Source organism: Pinus tabuliformis, chromosome 1_1, assembly GCF_031772625.1.
Source record: "Pinus tabuliformis cultivar Carrire ecotype Pingquan chromosome 1_1, CPIR1, whole genome shotgun sequence".
NCBI lineage: Eukaryota > Viridiplantae > Streptophyta > Pinopsida > Pinales > Pinaceae > Pinus > Pinus tabuliformis.
The window spans coordinates 664,222,500-664,230,311 of NC_142297.1; the positions used below are offsets into that span (position 1 = coordinate 664,222,500).

General features: G+C 30.6%; 1 pseudogene; it reads right to left on the minus strand.

Annotated features, from left to right (window-relative positions):
- Nucleotides 1–6,535: 6,535 nt before the first annotated feature.
- On the minus strand, nt 6,536–7,604 carry LOC149215140 (lysine-specific demethylase JMJ27 pseudogene; annotated as a pseudogene).
- Nucleotides 7,605–7,812: the final 208 nt, after the last annotated feature.

A 7,812-nucleotide genomic window follows, 5' to 3' on the forward strand; every position in this document is an offset into this window, starting at 1 on the left:
GTAACAATTCTTGATACGCCGATATGCGATGAAGAGTGGACCCGATAACTTTATGATGAAAATTTAATAACATATCGGATCCGAGACATCAGCCCTTTAAAGTTATGCCCCTACTTTTATTGCGATAGAATGGATGCGATATTTTATAAACTTGATTTTAATTTCATATCGGATCCGTAATTATGTGGTCATCACAATATCGGTAAAGTCGTTTATCGGAGATCGACAATTCATGATAATGGAAGTATATTCAACTGCAAACCTCCGATATGCGAAATGCGATATGACATATGAGCGAGGTAATACATCGAAGATCTTTTATAAACAATTTGTTATAAAAAATGCTAAAAGCTACTTCCGATGAAATATTTCGCTACAAATGGTTGTGAAGTGGATGATGTGATATCAGAATGAAATTATTGACGAAGATGAGCAGGATGGTAGTATTGCGAATATTTTCACTGAAGTATCAGCAATATGAAAATCAAGTTGAATCCTATGATATTGCTTGAAATTTCAATTGGGTTTTCTGATGGTTGAAAGCAAAGTTAAAAATGCTCAAATTCTAATGAATCACAAAATAAAATTTCCCTGAGCTTGTTGCAAATTTGGAATGGGTTTGTTGCTTACTTCATGTTTTGAAAACAAATGAAAACCTGCAAATAAAACATAACAAGAATAAAAAATAAATTAAGGAAAAGAGAAACTAATAATAGATGAAAATGAACTTATAAATGCGTACTTGGAAGGAAATTGTCTGTAGATTTTACTTCATGAATCTTCAAATTGTTCCTTTGATTTATCAAAATTCTGACTTTGTTTAAAATCATCTCATTATTTATTTTAAATCGGAGTGAACAATCAGCCTAAATAAAATATGTTTATTCATGTTCAGGAAATTTGAAACTCATAACATTCACCAGAAATAAATATGAAAATAGAATCCCCTTTTGAATTGAAACAACAATTTATTACCTTTGCTTATTCTGAATAACTTGAGAAGAATCTATATTGTTATTGTGACTATTCAATAATGCCTTTAGTGATTAAATATGATGCATATTGCAACTAAAGATTAGAATGGGATAAAGCCACTAATTTTGGAAGAATATCAACATAGATTTAGATGTGTGCCAGGTGCATACTCTATTAAATTCTGTCAAGACATTATTCGAAATAGACAGAGATATATTCATGGGTAGAGGTATTGTTGTAAGAAATTTTTGATTTAAAAAATGGGAAGTAAGAATTACAAATTTTCTGATTAGAGGGAAATATTTCCCTGAACATGTATGAGAAGGCCTGATTCCTTTGTTTTATTTTTTTAATCTACAAAACTGTTGAAAACAAATTAACTACATAAAACAAACAAACAAAATTAATTCTACTCCTATTCTAACCATATACATGAAAATGACTAGGTATAGTCATATTTCCAATGTAACTATTTTCTGATTTTAATTTCTGCATGTATGTACAATTCAAATGTTAGTAATAAAAATACAAATCTAATTACACTGAGGAAGATAAATTTGTAAATAGAATTCACAATTATTGTTAGCAACTTAATTAAAATCTCCTTCTCTTGAAATTTCCTTTCCAATTGAATACCAATTGGATCATAAAAATATGGATGGATTTCTATTAAGGATTGGGAAATGTTCAAAGGAAGAGATAATATGCTAGATTGTGGATATGAGCTTTTAGATTCAAGGGCTTGGAAGAAATTGTTAGTGTTATGTGTAAGTGTTAAGTTATTGACAATCTTCCATGAAGGAAAACTTTCCAAATATTTTTTAAATGAATTAATGAAAAATGGATGGAAATCTTTCAAATAAAATGGAAAATTATTAATTAAATTGGATTGCTGACCAGATTGTAAAAATACATTCTCTTGTTAATATTGCCTTTGAAAAGATAGAAGCTTTTGATAAAACATTAGTATTGATTGAAATTGAAATAGAAATAGCTTTTGATGCTCTTGATTATAATATAAAACTTCAATTTTCCAACAGGACAATGCATCAATTGAATATTTGGTAGTAAAGTGCTCAATATGCCAGCGTAAAGTGTTAAAAATATGAAAAATAAAATTAAAAATAAAATCTGATTTTAAACAGAAGAAGCGAGGAAACAAAAATAGAATGAAATCACTATTGTTACAACTAATATTACAGCACAATTGGGATCGTTTTGAAATAATTTCTTTTTTCACAAGGATTGACCAGAATTATGGAATTTGAGTAATTGTCAATTCCAACTTGTGAATTAGAAAACGAATTATGATTATGAGTAGGAATGAGAGCTTGATCATGATATGAATCATAAATTGGAATGTTTTATTGAATAGTGAAATCATGAAGATAATTTGCTGCTCTAGAATGAGGATTAGTTGGAATAATTTCTAAATTGAAAGGTTCCTCATTCTCAGATGTTATTTGAATTTTATCATGAGGATTCTCTTGAGAAGAATAGAAATCAATATCTTCAATGTCAGAGTAATTATCATAAATGACTTCACAAGATTTTCTAGAATTCCCTTCGATCTCATCCAATATATCAAAACAAAGAGGAATAAAAATTTCATGTTCATTAATGGCAAAAGAATGATCAATAATTGTTTTTCTATCTTGATAAAAATTTATTGATAATTTATTTAGATCATCCTCTTTATTTTCTGAAATATCATTAATAACAAGAGGGGAAAAATTACCATCATTAAAAATATCAGGATAAAGGGAAAAATGCGAATCTGAAATAATGCAATTAAAAATGTCTATGTTTGAGAACTCTTGTACATTATGTTCATTGTAAATTGCAGATTGTAGATCATTCTTTTGTGTACTCATGCTTTTTTGAAGAAGGCTGCTTGGCTGCTCTGATTTCGGCATTTTTTCATCATGGAGAAATTTAGAAATTTGTATAGTAGTTTGCATGCTATTATTTACTTTGATTGCTGCTTGTACTTGCTGATTTGCGATCTGATTTTCTGAATTCACCATAGAGTAACTTTCAGATTTCAATGCAGCTCTTTCTCCAAAATCGCTGCTGTTGTCTTCTTGCATTTGATTAGAAATATTTTTCAGGCTTTGTGAAACCATTTCATCACAATTTATTTGCACATCCAAATTGAGATTCTCATTTATATTGGAAGGGGATGAAACAAAACTTGAACTAATTTCATATGGATTGGGAATGGAAGGAAGAGAGCAAATATGTTCAAACTAATTCAAATGAAATCGAATATTGAAATCTCTAACAAATTCATTTTGAAATATTCGCAAATATTCAATTTCATTACATACATTTTCATAATCATAGCCGTCAAATTTACAAACGAAAATTGTAACAAATTGATCCCAGCTATGGATTAAGGCAACCGGAAGAGTTCTACACCAATTTCTAGCTTTTGCCGCTAATGTGAGAGTAAAAATTCTGCATAAAATGCCTTCATCAATTCCTTGAAAATCATAATTTGAAACATTTTGAATAAATTGAAAGACATGATTAAAAGCAGAAGAATTTCTCTTACCATTAAACTTAACCTGAGACAAGAGTCTTACCACTTCGGGTGGAGTATTGGAAGATACACATCCATGGATACAACACTAAATTGGAAGTTTAAGAGGAGCCATTGTAATTAAATAAAATGTTAAAATTGAAAAGACTCCAATAGAAAAAAAGTCTCAGGCCCTCCTTCTAGCGCCAAAAATGTTGATGCCTCGAAAATCACTACAACAACAATGGAGGATAACCACTCGGTCCGGACCTTAAAGCAGCTCCTTTTCCGTTTGGTGTGGTGGCTCCGACTGGTTTAACTGGGTCCAGTTACCTTCTCCCTATCGTTATTGGTTTATTATGTATCTTTAACTACCAATAGACAGGGATACCAGATTATTTCTTCTTGCTGATCAGGCAAGAGAATAACCCTTAAGCTGATTTGGGTTCAGCCAAACCACAACTAAAATTTTGTCTCTTTGGGAAGAGGACTTAAAAGAATGTAGACCTTAGTCTAAATGCAAACTTATTCTAAGATGCAAGCAAAAATAAACTAATCCTAATCCTATCTTAATTAGGAAGATATAGATTTAACCCAACCAAGAACAAGATATTTAAAGTATTGGGATTTAAATATGTCTTGTTTATAAAGAATATCAAGTTAATGAAGTAGTTCAATTAACTGATATTATGGATACCAAAACACATCCTATTGAGACCTCTTAATTGAACTAATAAACTAACAACACTCAGGAAGTAATTCACAAAAATGATATTGATTATCAAATCAGTGAATCCAATAATTAAACAATAATATGTGGAAATAGTTCACAACACATTACTATTTAATAAATCAGTTTTATAAGACAGATTTCTGAGTAAATAGTTACTTAGAAATCAGAATTCAGCCCATAAGAGCAGAGATAAATAACAACATAAGATAGAGACAAATTACCCATATCGACAAAAATGCACAAATATGAAAGTAAATTGAGACATTTCTGTTATCAAAAATGAAATTAGCATTTAAAATAATAATATTTGAAATACCAATTTATTAAATCCATTTCTCCAGCTCCGGTCTCTAATAGTTCTTTACAATGCTTGAAATTTTGCTTTCAAAACCAGAGCTACAATAGTGCAAACTTTGTTCATTATACATAACTCAGAATGTAGAAAAAAAGCCTCAATAATCCCTAGATCTGAGATTCCACTCCTCCCACCTACAATTCTAAATCCCTATTACAAAAGTGCTTTTAGAATTCCAAAATTGCAGAGGAGAGCAGCCCTTTATTACATTATGCAATCTGCTATTTATAATATTTGCGAAGGAATTCTTGAGAGGAAAGTTTGTTGAAGAGAAATCTGTCTAATCCAATTTTATTTGCTCAAAATTTCAATGTTTAATGGCTGGAGCATTCTCAACGATTGAGATCTTTTTCTCCATATCTCTTCTACTGCTTTCCTGCAAGAAGAAATCAAAATAAATTAAAATACAACAATAAAATCAAAATGTAATTGCTGGTATTTAAAACAAATCCAATCAAATATAATTAAATAAATAATTGAAAATAAAATGTAAGCTTTTTATTGATACCTGGGATGGTTTGATTGGCCAAGGATATTATTGACGAATAGATCTGCATTTAGAAGAGGCTTTGACAAATGAAAATGCAGAGAATAAAACTCAGAAAATTAAAATTCGTAGCTTGATATTCTGTTTGATTTTTGGCCGAATAAATGACCAAATCTATTAGTGAAACCTCCTTAGAAATGTTCTTCTTGATTTTATCTTTCCAATGAGCCGTCCTGGGCCTCATTTGGCCAAGTAAAACTCATTTTATGAACTTCCAAAGTTGATGAGTCAAATCTAGCACAATTCTGGAATTTCTGTTGCTAGGTTAAAAATCAGAATTTTCAATTAAAAATTTAATCCTAAATTAGAATTTTAATTAACTAATAATTAATTCTAATTAACTAATAATTAATTCTAATTTAGTTATTAATTATGAATTAAATTAATTATTTAATAAACTATTTATTAATCTAACTAACTATTAATCTAAATAATAATTAAATTAATTAAATTTTATTTATTTAATTAATTAATTTAATTTAAAATTTAATATATTAAATTTTAATTAACTATTTTTAATACTAAAATTATCCTATACTACTTAATTCATAGCAACAGTATGAGTGTTGACTTGAAAAATAAAACAAAGCTTATATGAGACTTAAGCTAAATGCCTTATGCCCCTTTGCCTTTTGCTTTTCACGATCGGCGATCGGGGATATGAGGGGTATCGGCAATCGGCAAATCGGGAGGTCGGGGTTTCGGAGATCGGGGGTATGGAATGGTATGTGCCGATATAAATCCCTGATCCGATCCAAATCAATTTTTTATTATTATTATTTATATATTTTATGCATTAAATTTTATTTTAATTAAATTAATTATATTTTATATATTAATTAATTTAAAATTTAACATTAATTTCTAAACTACAGTGACTTGGAAAATAAAAATAAAATAAACTACAGCCATTTTGCAATTCTGGGTTTTCGAGATTAGTAATCAATTTGGAAATTGGAGTAAATTACTAAAATCCTGTTGCTTCATGATTTGGCTGTATAAGTAAAAACGAAAAAATGTTAGTAAGAACTAACTAGGGGTTAATATTTAAAATAAATGCATTATTGAACTAATTTATTTACAAAATGCAATATTGTACATTTTATGCATTTTAACCTAGGCTAGATAAATGATTAGACTTCAAAGGAGTGTCGTTTACAAACCAGTTGACCAAATGAGGCGAAACAAGCGTCAATGGGAAGCTTATAAAAAATCAATTTTAACAAAGCAATCAAAACAAGAATCCAAAGAAAATGAAAAATTAACAAACACGTAGGATAATCAACTAAACAAAAATCTTAAAAGGTGTTTAGCCAAAATTTTATAGAAAGGGTCCCCATTATTTGAAGTGAACAAATCAATAATGGGGGGGTTGTGTTTTTACCACAACATATCCATGCCTCTATTCCATATTCTTCTTTCAGTTTCCCCTTATGATACTCATTCAGGTAAATAGTCTGATCATGAATTGGATGAGTAACCTGTGTAAGATGCTTATTTTCAAGGTGCCTGAATTCCCCCTTGTGTTTCACCAAATAATCTTATAACTTGGGTATATCCTCTCTTTGAAAAATATCCCAAAGAGCACCTTCAAATTCAGAGTCTTTGTTTTCAATCCTCCCTCTGGCAGCCCATCACTTATTCTATATTTTTCTCTCAATTTATCTATTGCTTTTTGTTTGGAATTTGTGAATTTGACTTTGGCTGTATGCGTTATAATATTGACATCATCGTCCACATCCAAGTGTAGCTTAGTGACTGAATCCCCTCTAATATGCTCTTCCTTGGTACCATATGCTATGTAAGTTTTGGGATCCAAATCAGGTTTCAAGGAGTGCTTTGGAAGCTTTGTGGCAAGATTTAGAATCCCAGATTTAGGATGGGTGTACTCCTTGAAAGGTAAGGCGCTGATAAATTCAGCACAATATCTTAGTAGACGCTCTTCGAATGAATTTTCTGGAGGCCAATCCTTTGGTAGACGCTCTTCGAGTGAATTTTCTAGAGGTCAATTCTTCAACTTATAAAACTAGGGCCAACCATCACGGTGGTATATCCCCCTTACATAATATGCAAAAAATTGATGAATATTGATCTCAATCCACTTCCAATCGATGGAATCAAGGACTTCCACTTCTAGCTCCTTTGGAAGGGCTTTTCTAGTATGCTTTGAATTCTTGGCTCTGGTATCCTTTGAATTCTTGGCTCTGGTAATCCTGAAAGCCCGCCACATGACCATTGGATCTGAACTCAGACCAGTGTTATCTAAAACATTTCCGACAATCACAAACTCACCTCTTCTCCAATGTTTCTGAAAATGTTCAAGAGTCTCACTCTCGACATCTTGAACAATTGGACAATACAAATAGTTGTCGTTGCCATCCTGCTTGTTAGCAGCTTTTCTTAGCTTATCAGAATGCTCAAAATTAGGCTTGAAGCACAAAGAACATGGTTGTGAATCTCTTGATGCCATTGGAAACTCACAATCCATAGAAACTATATTCTATTTTCTCTATGTTTGCAACCCAATTTTGCCCAAATATGGTGCACTTTAATTCTAACAATTTCTTTGCACAACGAGGACATGGGATTGAATGATCAACATTAGCTTTAAATTTAGACAATGGTAGTACATAATCAAACTCACTGGTCATTTTAGAATTCTCATCAACTATCCTCTT